The 13,361-nt window shown below is 41.6% G+C and overlaps 1 protein-coding gene across 2 annotated transcripts in view; it reads left to right on the forward strand.

Moving 5' to 3' along the window:
- The first annotated feature begins 8,923 nt into the window (after positions 1-8,923).
- Positions 8,924-13,361, forward strand: part of bcap31 (B cell receptor associated protein 31) — a 33,775-nt gene continuing 29,337 nt past the window's right edge. The window contains exon 1 of one of the 2 annotated variants that reach the window (XM_033627986.2): positions 8,924-9,061. The gene's annotated coding sequence lies outside the window, so the exon portion shown is untranslated. Of the gene's footprint in view, positions 9,062-12,140; positions 12,186-13,361 lie in introns of those variants that run through there. The other variant, XM_033627987.2, reaches the window with a different exon arrangement.

The following is a 13,361-nucleotide window of genomic DNA, read 5'->3' on the forward strand; positions in this document are numbered from 1 at the left end:
CTGTCTTCTTCTTCTTCCCTTTCCTCATTACCTTTTCCTACCTTGCTACCTTTCCTCTCCTGTCCTTTCCTTGTTTCCTTTCCTGTCTTTCCTTTCCTTTCCCTTCCTCTCCTCTTTCCTCGACTCTTCTTCTTCATCTTTCTCTCCTCTCCAAAGTCCATTCTTTCCTCATGGCTGTATTTCCCTAATCGTTTTATCCATGCACCATGACTGGAACACACACACACACACACACACACTAGCAGAAGGACACATTACCCCCTGCATGAACCGACTCAGCTCTGCCAGGATCAGGGGGGCTGCACAGCACTGATAACAACACACACACACACACACACACACACACACACACACACACACACACACACTTTAGTCGTCTGTGGTTTAATGTTGCAGCTGATCGATGCGTCTGAAACATAATTCTGTTAGAAGAGACGAGCGTCAGAATCCGACAGCGAGATGGTGAGGACGGTAACAACATGGCCGCCTCTTTGAGTTTAAGATCCAATTGTCCCAAAAACTGATGTGTGACAACAAAGAAGGCGAAGCTGAGAGACTTGAGAGGATCAGAGTCAAACGCTTCTCCTTTATGCATGATGGTGTCAGTAAATCAAACACAACTCAACATCACTGAGAGTGTGAAGAGCTGCCAGCGCCCCCTACAGGCTGCAGCGGTCGTCACAGCCACACTGTGACACACTGATGGTTCAGAGATCGTTAGCGCTGCTCATCTCTGAGTGCTTCTATCCAGTTTCATCTGAGCTCCTCTGTCAGAGTGTGACACATTAACTATCTCAACCCTGAACTCTGAACCCTCAACCCTAAACCCTGAACTCTGAAACCTATATCTTGAACCCTAAACCCTGAACTCTAAACCCTAACCCTGAACCCTAAAACCTAAACCTTGAACCCTAAACCCTGAACTCTAAACCCTAACCCTGAACCCTAAAACCTAAACCTTGAACCCTGAACCCCAAAGCCTGAAACCCCAACCCTCAACCCTCAACCCTGAACTCTGAAACCTATAACCTATACTCTAAAGGCCCAAACATACTCGGGCAGAACGTACGTGGAGTGGACTCCGCGGAGGTCCGCCCAGACTAAAAGCGGACGTCTGCAAGCCCTGTGTGCGCAAAGCTCAGATTTTACGACAGCGCAGACTCCACTCTGTGCACCAGTGTCACACAAAAGACTGCTCGGCATGTATTTTTCACATTGCAGGGATTTTTCACAGACATTTTTACAGGAAATTACAACGCCAAAGTGCGCTCGACTATGGAAGCCTGAATGACTGCAGACATTCCTCACGGAGTCCGCTCTGCTTATAGTACGCCCATGTCTGTGAGCACCTTAAACCCTGAACTCTAAAACCTATACCCTAAACCCCGAACCCTGAACTCTGAGACCTATATCTTCAACTCTAACCCTGAATCAATAACCCTGAACTCTGAATCCTAAGGGGTCGTGTCTACTGAAACAATTTTTCTGAGGCCAGCATGTATATATATATATATATATATATACATAATTTTAAAGAGAGTGCTGCATATTTATATTGTGCTACAGATGCTGGCAGCACGACAAGGCGCTGGGCATGAATTCTGCACTGAGCACTGTTATTATGAGTTTTTATTTGAGCGCCGAGACTTAGGATAAAAACGCTGGCATTCGTCACTTTCACTTATGCCGTTCAACTGCAGTGGAGGAGGGGCAAATACTGCGAAGACAGATCATCAAACCATCTAACATGTACAAGTGCTGAACAAGCGCTACAACAATGGAGGAGAAATGTGTTGACATACTGCAGCCTGTCTGACTCATGAACCCACACAGAGCTGTTTCATTGAGTCCAGTCCTGAAGTGACTCTGTGATTAGCTAGCAACAGTTCAGAACTAGAATCACCTTCCTGTGGTTGTATGACTCCGTCCGCGTTACAGACTAAGTAATGTGATTACAGTAAACTTTCTGCCCTCCTACACTGCTAACGTACGACTCTCTGACAAACTTTGCCTGAGAAATATAAACTCAGGCTCATGTGATCTTCGTGCCATAAACGGTTTGGTTTGATTTGCTGGAGATCTGATCAGGTGTTGAGATCTGATCAGGTGTTGAGATCTGATCAGGTGTTGAGAGTAACTATAGACGATATAAATATCCACTCCTCTCTGTGATGGTGTGTTTGTGTCTGCAGGCCGCACAGAGACGTTAAACTGAAGCTGCTTCAGAATCAGATGAAAACTCCTTATAGCTGCTTTAAAGACACATTAGCACCTCGCTAACACTCCACACCTCCAACTGTCATTAAACATGAAAGGAAACATTATGTGGAGACTCACACACACACACACACACACACACACACACACACACACAGAGTAGTTCTACATACTGTACATTTACACATCAACATGACCTCACACTTAACACCATGCAGTGTGTGTGTGTGTGTGTGTGTGTGTGTGTGTGTTTTCACTACGATGACTAATTCACCTCTTTATCGCTCGGCCGCTCGCCTCTGACTGCTTTTTAAAAATGACACTTTTATCCAGTTTTCCATTGGCCGCCCAGAAACACCATCAGCCAATCACGTGTCTTGCTGCTTCTGTCTGACTGTGCTCCGCCCGGCGACCGGAGGAAACCTTTTAACGAGGTTTAATGTGTGATTTAGGAGGAGTGGAGGGGGAGGAGGAGGAGGAGGAGGAGGAGGGAGAGGATGGGTGAAGTGAGAGAAGAAGAAGAAGATGATGAAGATGAAGACCAAGATGAAGAAGAGGGGTGAAGAAGACATAAAAACAGAGACAGTGGGAGATAAAAAGTCTTTATGAGCGCTGACGTTTTTATGAAGCAGACAGAGCATGGTGTGTGTGTGTGTGGGTGCAGGCGCCTGATCAGTGGAGTAAATGCGTCCCCATTATTCAGTTAGGGAGGCAAAGTTATGGTCTCTCTACCACACTTTATTTCTTTTTAAAAATAAACCTGTCAACAGTCCGTGCACACAGGTGTGTGTCATATTTAAAGGGGAACACAATCTATATTTATAAATATATACTTCAGCAAAAAAAACTTTACTCAAGTAAAAGTCAAAAAAGTGCCCGGTTAATAAATTACTCAAAGTTTAAGTTACTTTCCATTGTAATATTTTAATGGTGTGTTGGCCCCTGCTGAATGATAAAAAATGGGCCTTGTTTATAAAAGTTTCCACAGTTAAATAAAATCTGGTCCCTGAGTTTAGTTATGCTTTTCCGTCTTTGTGAATTCTTGGTTACTTCCTGTTTTATTTTGTATTTACCTCCGCCTCTTATTTCAGATATTCACTTCCTGTCCTCATGTGTTTCCCACCTTGTGTGATTACCTGCCCCATCCTGGTTAGTGTCACCTGTGTCCCATCGTCCCATCTTCCCTTGTGTATTTAGTCAGTGTGCTTCCCTTTGTTCTCTGCCAATTCGTCTTTTCAGTTGTCGGTAAGCGTCCCAGCCTTTTTCCTAGTGTCAGTTTATTATGGTTTTTAATCTAGTTCTGTTTTTTGACCCTGATTTCTGTCCCAACGATTTGGATACCTCTGCCTTATCTGACTGCCCACTCATGTACTGAACCCACTTCTTCATTAAAAGGATTATTGGTTGGAGCTTCTGCTGTGTTGAGTCCAAACTACTGCTGGTCTTAACATTTTAATGAGGATTAATAAATTCAAAGGACCAACAGACCACCAGCTACAAGATATCATAAAACTTGTATTAGTATCCAGGCTATTACTTGCTTAAATCGCTAAACTCAACAGGCCTATGTTTGGGGCAGGCCTTTAATTCCTTTCACACAAAACTGTTGATAATAATGTTGCTAATCATAATAATAATAATAATAATAATAAAATTAATTTTATATAGCACGTTCATAGAGTTGGAATTCACACAGTGTTTCACAAAATACAATCAAGAAATCAAACAACATGGAATCAATAAAAACAAAGGCAATAAACAAATCAAACAAGGCAACAAAAGTAAAACAGAGAGCAAGTACAGAATACTGAGGCCCTGAAACAGAAACATAACAGGAAACAAGCACTAAACAAGTTAGGGTGGGACGAAGGTCATTTTGAAGAGATTGGTCTTCTGTTGTTTTATACAAATTTCCCACAGAGCCCACAGACTGTAACCCTGAAGGCAGAGAGGTCCATAGTGTCGGAGCCACAACTCCACAGGCTCCATCACCTATTGTTTCCAGTCTGGAGCACGAGACAGACAGTTGGTCCTGGCTGCCCCCAACCATTTGATTGTATTTTCCAAAGATGAAAAATACAATCAAATGGTTTATTTAAACCAGTATAAATATTAATTGCGTAAAAATTAGGCTTCAAGTAACATATTCATTATGAATCATTCATAACAAATCATTCATAAGACAGCGCAGCGGAGACAGAGTGTTTTGACAATCGTTTCGCTGCACCAAACATACTGACGCTGGAATTCCACTGGATGCGTGTCCGTTGCAGAAAGGCTGCGCTGGTTATCAGCTGCGTGCTCCACCGTTCGTCAACACCCACTGGCTGCCTTTGCTGTACAGAGCGGTGCAGCTCCGCCGGACAGCAGGAGTCCAGCAGACAGGCCTTTATTTGAGACAGGCCTTTATTTAAGACAGGCCTCTATTTGAGACAGGCCTTTATTTAAGACAGGCCTCTATTTGAGACAGACCTCTATTTGAGACAGACCTCTATTTGAGATAGACCTCTATTTGAGACAGGCCTTTATTTGAGACAGACCTCTATTTGAGATAGACCTCTATTTGAGACAGGCCTCTATTTGAGACAGACCTTTATTTGAGATAGACCTCTATTTGAGACTGGCCTCTATTTGAGACAGGCCTTTATTTGAGACAGGCCTCTATTTGAGACAGACCTCTATTTGAGATAGACCTCTATTTGAGACAGGCCTTTATTTAAGACAGGCCTCTATTTGAGACAGATCTCTATTTGAGATAGACCTCTATTTGAGACTGGCCTTTATTTGAGATAGACCTCTATTTGAGACAGGCCTTTATTTGAGACAGACCTCTATTTGAGACAGGCCTTTATTTGAGATAGACCTCTATTTGAGACAGGCCTTTATTTGAGACAGACCTCTATTTGAGACAGGCCTTTATTTAAGACAGGCCTCTATTTGAGACAGACCTCTATTTGAGATAGACCTCTATTTGAGACTGGCCTTTATTTGAGATAGACCTCTATTTGAGACAGGCCTTTATTTGAGATAGACCTCTATTTGAGACAGGCCTTTATTTGAGACAGACCTCTATTTGGGATAGACCTCTATTTGAGACAGGCCTCTATTTGAGACAGGCCTTTATTTGAGACAGACCTCTATTTGAGATAGACCTCTATTTGAGACTGGCCTCTATTTGAGACAGGCCTTTATTTGAGATAGACCTCTATTTGAGATAGACCTCTATTTGAGACTGGCCTCTATTTGAGACAGGCCTTTATTTGAGACAGGCCTCTATTTGAGACAGGCCTTTATTTGAGACAGACCTCTATTTGAGATAGACCTCTATTTGAGACTGGCCTCTATTTGAGACAGACCTCTATTTGAGATAGACCTCTATTTGAGATAGACCTCTATTTGAGACAGGCCTTTATTTGAGACAGACCTCTATTTGGGATAGACCTCTATTTGAGACAGGCCTCTATTTGAGACAGGCCTTTATTTGAGACAGACCTCTATTTGAGATAGACCTCTATTTGAGACTGGCCTCTATTTGAGACAGGCCTTTATTTGAGATAGACCTCTATTTGAGACTGGCCTCTATTTGAGACAGGCCTTTATTTGAGATAGACCTCTATTTGAGACTGGCCTTTATTTGAGACAGGCCTTTATTTGAGATAGACCTCTATTTGAGACAGGCCTTTATTTGAGACAGGCCTTTATTTGAGATAGACCTCTATTTGAGACAGGCCTTTATTTGAGACAGGCCTCTATTTGAGACAGGCCTCTAACTGAGATAGACCTCTATTTGAGACAGGCCTCTATTTGAGACAGGCCTTTATTTGAGACAGACCTCTATTTGAGACAGACCTCTATTTGGGATAGACCTCTATTTGAGACAGGCCTCTATTTGAGACAGGCCTTTATTTGAGACAGACCTCTATTTGAGACAGGCCTTTATTTGAGACAGGCCTCTAACTGAGATAGACCTCTATTTGAGACAGGCCTTTATTTGAGACAGGCCTTTATTTGAGACAGACCTCTATTTGAGACAGACCTCTATTTGGGATAGACCTCTATTTGAGACAGGCCTCTATTTGAGACAGGCCTTTATTTGAGACAGACCTCTATTTGAGATAGACCTCTATTTGAGACTGGCCTCTATTTGAGACAGGCCTCTATTTGAGACAGGCCTTTATTTGAGATAGACCTCTATTTGAGACAGGCCTCTATTTGAGACAGGCCTTTATTTGAGATAGACCTCTATTTGAGACTGGCCTCTATTTGAGACAGGCCTTTATTTGAGATAGACCTCTATTTGAGACAGGCCTTTATTTGAGACAGGCCTTTATTTGAGATAGACCTCTATTTGAGACAGGCCTTTATTTGAGACAGGCCTCTATTTGAGACAGGCCTCTAACTGAGATAGACCTCTATTTGAGACAGGCCTCTATTTGAGACAGGCCTTTATTTGAGACAGGCCTTTATTTGTCAAAATGTGCAAGTGAAGTTTGACAGTATTTAGACTTCTACACAATACTTTATTTTAGTTTTTGACTTTAGATGGGATTCCTCATAAATACGAGGACGCATCGCTACTTGTCTCTCCTTTCATCCAGCCCCTTGACGCTGTGCTTTCATTATTATCAGGGGCAGATTTAGTGATTTGGGGGCCCGGGGCCACAGCAGAACTCTGTCCTGCCTTGTTTCCCTCACTGGAAATGTTGGTAAGTTTTAGGAGAAGTGTCATCATCACAGCGTTCTTAAATTTACTTAAAGTCTGTTCAAAGTGGAGCTTTTAATTCTTATATTATGTTGGTCTGATTTTTCTTTTTTGGTGTTTAGTTTGAGAAAAATCAGCTTAATATAAGAAATTCTTAATTTAAGGTTGACTCGCCAGCTTTTACCTGAGCTTTCAGCCAAATCTCAGGATCTTCATCAGCAGATGGAGTTTGCCAAGTTGATTAAACATTGCTGCCCTCTGGATGTGACCACCTGTTATCACATGAGCAGAGTTACTGATGTAATCAGGTGACCCATCTCCATGACAACTCAGCATCTCTGCTGATAAAGACCATGAGATTTGATCTGAGATTAGAGATAATATCTTTTACACACACACACACACACACACGCACACACACACCCTGGCTGAAGGGAGAGGGACAGAAAGCCGAATGTTTTTTTGGTTCTTGGAAAAACATCTGTGTTTTCTTCTTCTCTCTGCCTCCTATCACAGCTGAGCTGGAGCACAGAGATCGTTTCTTGCAGACAATGTCTCCCTCTGCTGGCCAGGAGGGGGAACTGTGTGAAGGTGGAATAGATGGATAAGGTTTTGTTTTTTTAATCATAAGGTAAAAAATAAACATGCAGACATCCTTCAGCAGACAGACACAAGGTGCATTATTGTGTAAATAAATAACATTCAAAATTACTTAAAATAGCATAAAGAAGTAACAAAGTCACAATAAATAATAATAGTTATCAAAAGATTACATTTAAACAAATATTTAGCATTAATTATAAAAATCCAATAAAGAATAGAGGATAATAAAGGAAAAACAAATAAGAGTTACATTTTTGTGGGGCTCATAAATATAATAATCATAAATGATTCTGGCTTTATGTTAAAAATGTAGATTTATTATCAATGTTGGTAAATGTTTACATGGTCCTACTGTGGGAGTAAATGCTGTGTTGAAAATTATCTATCATGTATTTTATTTAAAAAGACAGATGGACAAGTAGATAAATAGATAACATATAAATGACCTGCTGGATTGACAACAGATCTCAGATTTAATTTGTGACACTGTTTTAAATTTTTTATTTTTTTTTTTTAATCTAAATAACTTTGTGCATATATGTCAGGATAGCGTGTTTATTTATTTGTTTATTATTCATATATTCATTTGTGTTAAATGATAACTCTCTCACACACACAGACACACTCAAAAAAACGTTTTAATTGTAATAATAGTTTTTATTTATTTGTTTTTATGGACAACTTTGGCAGATGTTTAAAACTAATAATGACTTTTTACGTGTTTTATTTGTATTTTGAAAAGAAAAGGAAAAACTTTTTACATGCATGAAGTTATACAGGCCTGTAAGTGTCTTACTTTTCATTTGTTCCTTTCTGTAGTAATTCCATGAATATATTGTAAATTAATGTCTGTATTAATATTGTGCTTTGGCCATATGCAGTGATGGGAGGTGCTGAATTTAATTTCAGATTTGATGTACTTTATTTGAGTATTTCCATTTTCTGCAGCTTTATACTCCTCTACACCTCTGAGGGAAATATTTTACTTTTACTGCACTACATTTCTTTTAAATAACTCAGGTTACTTTACAGATTCAGATTATTACAAAATATAATCGATAATAAATGATGACGTATTATTACAGATACTACCCGGGAGTATATAGAGTCATTTCAATGAGCTCCCCCTGTAATTTATTTGTTTTATTAATCCAGTAATATCATGTAAATTATTCTGAAGAGTGACGACTTTGACTTTTGGTACATTAAGTATATATTAATACCGATACTACACTCTACTGTTACTACATTAACTTTAGTAACAAAAAAAAAATATTATTATTATTTATTCTTTTTATTTTTCTCTCTCTCACCTCTGTGTGAGCTGCCGCACGTTGACTCCGCCCACGTGCTCCGGTGTATCCAATCAAGATACCGGGATCGGGGTGAGCTGGCATTAAACGCCGGAAGCCGGAAGTGTTTACAACAGGAAGCTAGGCTAACAGGCTAACTAAGCAACTTGACTGAGCAGAGTGTTTAAAGTTCAGCAGAACAGCAGCGCGTGGAGTCTCTGAGTTTGTGTCCGCGGGATCTTCTCAGGTGAGTCTCACCTGCTGAATAAACACGGATGTTGTACTAAAGCAAAGCTTCCATGAGCTAACAGTTGCTAACTATGTTAGCCTGCTAACTCTAACTTAGCTTTAAGTTGACTTAGCGCGAAAATGTCTCCATGTTGTTGCGGCGAGAACGTCACATATGTTAACATCAGATATGGTCAAACAGTCACAACTATGGTCAAACAGTTTATATTAAGCACTTGTATCTGATCCAAAACAAACCAGCAAGTAGACGGAGCCTGCAAGCCTGCTGGCTAATTCTGCTTCAGGTAATACACGGAGAATAGTTAGCATGCTAAGCTAGTAAACGCCCTGAAAAGTCCTGTCAGATTCCAGTAAGTTAAGACGTTAATTAAAAAAATAAAGACGTTAACGGGCTCGTTCCGTCCCAGTTCATGAACCGTTAAATAAATGAGTTCAGTTCCAGCAAATATACGAACTTGTAATGTTAGTCTCGGGGACTAAAGTTGATGCAGCTCGTTAGAGATTTAAACATTAGTTTAGTTGTTGTTATCAGAGAATAGACAGCGTTTACACGGAGTGGTCAACAAGAGGTTTGCCACATGTTAATTTAATTTATGGTTTTTGGACTAAATGAGTGAATCTGTGACCTGAAGAGACTGAAACAGGACTTTGTTTTTGCTGCGCAGATGAACCGTGAGGAACTCCTCTCAGGTTCGGGGTCTGTGTTCATCCTTAACAAACAGAGACGGTCAGCTGACTGGATGTGATTTAATTAGTGCTGTGATATGAAGAGACACTGAGATCATTCAGAGTGTTTCTTCACTGTAACATCAGCAGCATGACACAGCTGCAGTGAGTCTGAGCTGCCACACCCCCAACAAACAGTGACATCACTCATCAGCTGATCATCCTCACAGGGTGAAGGTTCACTCCATCAGCTCCTCATGTCACATACCAGGCTGTACTGTATTGGGAAAAGGTGTAGGCAGTATATACAGTATGCTCTTCTCTGCTGTGGTGTGCTGGTGTGGCAGCATTAAGAACAGATTTATTTATTTAGCGAATGCAAAGTCCTTCAGCCAAACAGTTGCCATCTGATCTGCTATATGGAGGGTGACTAAGCCTCCTTCAAGTCTTTGTAGAGGGCAAGCTTCAATGATGTGTTGCATTGTTTGCTCCTCTCCACAAGCACAAAGTGAGCTTGAGCTGCTGCCCCACTTGTGAAGGATGGCCAGGCAGGGGCCATGTCCAGTCCTGAATCTGTTTAGGGTTGACCGCTGTCTCCTTGGGAGGTTGGTGCCAGGGACCAGTAGGATGGGGTCTGCCACCAGATGTTTGTTTGGGACGTCTTTGGACTCCCATTCCTTTTCCCAAACTGATTGGATGGTAAAGTCAGCTGGTGGGGGATTCTTCCAAATTGGACGTCTAGATGGAAGTCGGGCAGTGGGTGGGTTGAAAATGTCTGTGTAGATTGGTAGATGAGGGGAGTCTTTGGCCTTTTGGAGCATCCTTTGAGTGAAGGCTACTCGCCGGATGTGTGGAGGGGCTATGTTTGATAGGATGGGGAGCCAGGGGAGTGGTGTTGAGCGGATTGTCCCGGTGATGATCCTCATGGTTGTGTTGAGTTGGGTGTCCACATGGTGTGTATGGGGTGACCTGGACCAAACAGGGGCGCAATATTCTGCTGAGGAGTATGCCAGGGCCAGCGCTGAGGTGCGCAGTGTGGGGGCTTCTGCCCCCCATTTTGAGCCAGCAAGCTTGCAGAGCAGGTTATTTCTGGACTTCACCTTAGCTGCCGTTCCTTTAAGATGTTCCTTGAAGGACAGGGTCCTGTCAAGGGTCACTCCAAGGTAAGTTGGAGTGGGGGCGTGCTTCGGTTTAAGTCCGCTCAGGTGGATGTTCAGTTCTCTGGCAGCTTCAGCGTTGTGGAGGTGGAACACACTGGAGACTGTTTTTGCTGGGCTTGGTTTTAGGCGCCAGGTTTTGCAGTACTGGTCGAGTTTGGCGAGGTCCTATTATGAACAGAGACGCTACGCAACCGGTCAGGCTGCTGAGGAGAGCTGGCGCTGTAGTTGGCACAGACCTGGACTCTGTTGTTTCAGTGGCAGAGAGTAAGACCCCAAACAAACTGCTGTCCGCCATGATCACTGCACAGCACACTCACTAAGCAGACGATTATGTTCAGTGGCAGACGTCTCTCTGAGTCCTGCTCATCAGACAGACTGAGGACGTCTGTTGTCCCCCAGGCCATAAGACTGTTCAGCTTCTCTCAGAGACGGCAGGTTGGAACAGACTGAAGCTCACCTGCTCACCTGCATTCTGTCTTTATGCTGCTGGACTGGTTGTCAATCTTTGCACACTTTGCATTTGTACTGTTTGCATTTCATATTTTATGTTTTCCAGCATTCCTTATTCCTTATTACACTCAGGTTTTATTACTCAGTGCTTGACGCTAACTTTTTTCCCAAGGAGCACATGTGCTCCTAAGTTGAAAAGTAAGGAGCGCACAAAGAACTTTAGGGGCACAATGTAAATTGATCAAATAATGTGTTTTCTGTAATAAACGTGATGCAAATAGACATTTACAAGCAAAATTATTTAATGAATTTGTATACAAAATGTACAGAAAGGTAAAATCATCAAGTTTTGAAAAAGTATTGCAATTTAATTTTGTCTTTAATGTTATTATCTTATATATATTATCTTTGCAATATGATTATCTTATATAATGTTATTACTATCCTAAAACATTCTCCAGGTCCTCTGAAACTCTGCAGGACTTATTTCCACCCTGCCCAGCAGCAGTACCGTGGCAAAAGGTCCCTAACTGCGGGGAGAACGGAGCAGGCTTCCCCAGAGGTCCGCCGCTTAACCCGGTCCGTCTCCTTCACACTTTGACTTATTTCCACGCTGCCCAGCAGCGGTAGCTTGGAGAACAGTCCCTCACTGCGGGGAGAGGGGAGAGGTCTTCCCTGGAGGTCCGCCGCTTAACCCGGTCTGTCTCCTCCGCCACACTTTGACTTATTTCCACACTGCCGACAGTGGGACTTATATTCATTGTGCTGACAGTGGCTTGGAAAACCACCCATAACCGTGTCACACGGGGAAGAGGGAAGGTGGCTGGAGTTCCTCCAACATTTGTGGTTAGATTATCATATTTTTTTATTGACAAAAATATAGGCTGCTTTACAGTTTGCACACACCTATTTTTAGTCGCAAATGCGAGTGAAACGCCCGCACTGTCAAGCGCTGTTACTTGTAAACACCTTCTACACACACCAAAAAAACTGCAAGTCACCAGCTATGTTAGCCTTATGCACAGTCTGAATTTGCACTGGTATATGTTGACATATTTATCTTCAATCTGTATTTTATATCATTCATATAGCATAGCTTTCATTATTCCTGCACTACACTTTTGTTGTGTTGTTATGTTTTTCTCTATCTCCTTGGCCAGCTGCTTTGTATCATAAAGGATACATACATGTGTGTCCATTTATTTAGTGACCAGTGAAATCAATCTGTTGACAGAATATTTGTGATGCTTATGAGTTAACACAGTTCAATCAGCCTGTTGTGTCGTCTTCTGATATCATGTGATGATCACACCTGGAGATTTGCAGTCAAGTATTCAGGCCTCTTTCTGTCCTTCTCTGACCATTTATTATTTTAAAAAAATTCAAATGTCATTTGTAGAAATGTTCCTCTTTGTGGTGCAGCTAATTAGCAGTTAACATAATTAATGGCTTGAAACAGGAGATACATGCAGCGTAATGTAAATCTATTCTAATCTCTACGATCTGATAATACTTTAGTAAATCTACATCATATCGTATAAATCGTCGTCATATTGTGCCTCTGTGACTGAAGGCTGCTGGAAACTGTTGGGAAAGTTATTGTTAGTTAGGTCTGTTTAAATGCTACTCGAATTATGTTTGGCTGAAATAATATTCAGCCACATCACGATACAGAAATATGTTTAAGTACAAAAGAAGGTTTCTAATGTCAGTAATACACAGTTTATTAAGTTATTGTCCTTTATTAACAAACATTTCTGTTTTTAGACGCTGTAGCCTGTTATATAGAGATGTGTTCAGACATTTTTGTTTAGTCACAAAAAAGGCTGCACATGGGACTTATATCTTATCTGCAGGAACAGATGAGTTCGGCACTGTTCATCAACTTATATGACATATACTGTATGTAGGGTTGGGTACCGAAACTCGGTACTGTTTGTACTTGGTACCGATTCACGTCGGTACTACCGAGTACCGATTCACTTAAAATGAATCAGTGCCAAATTTCGGTATCTGAGGTGG

The sequence above is a fragment of the Epinephelus lanceolatus genome, chromosome 8, assembly GCF_041903045.1.
Source record: "Epinephelus lanceolatus isolate andai-2023 chromosome 8, ASM4190304v1, whole genome shotgun sequence".
In the NCBI taxonomy this organism is placed as follows: domain Eukaryota; kingdom Metazoa; phylum Chordata; class Actinopteri; order Perciformes; family Serranidae; genus Epinephelus; species Epinephelus lanceolatus.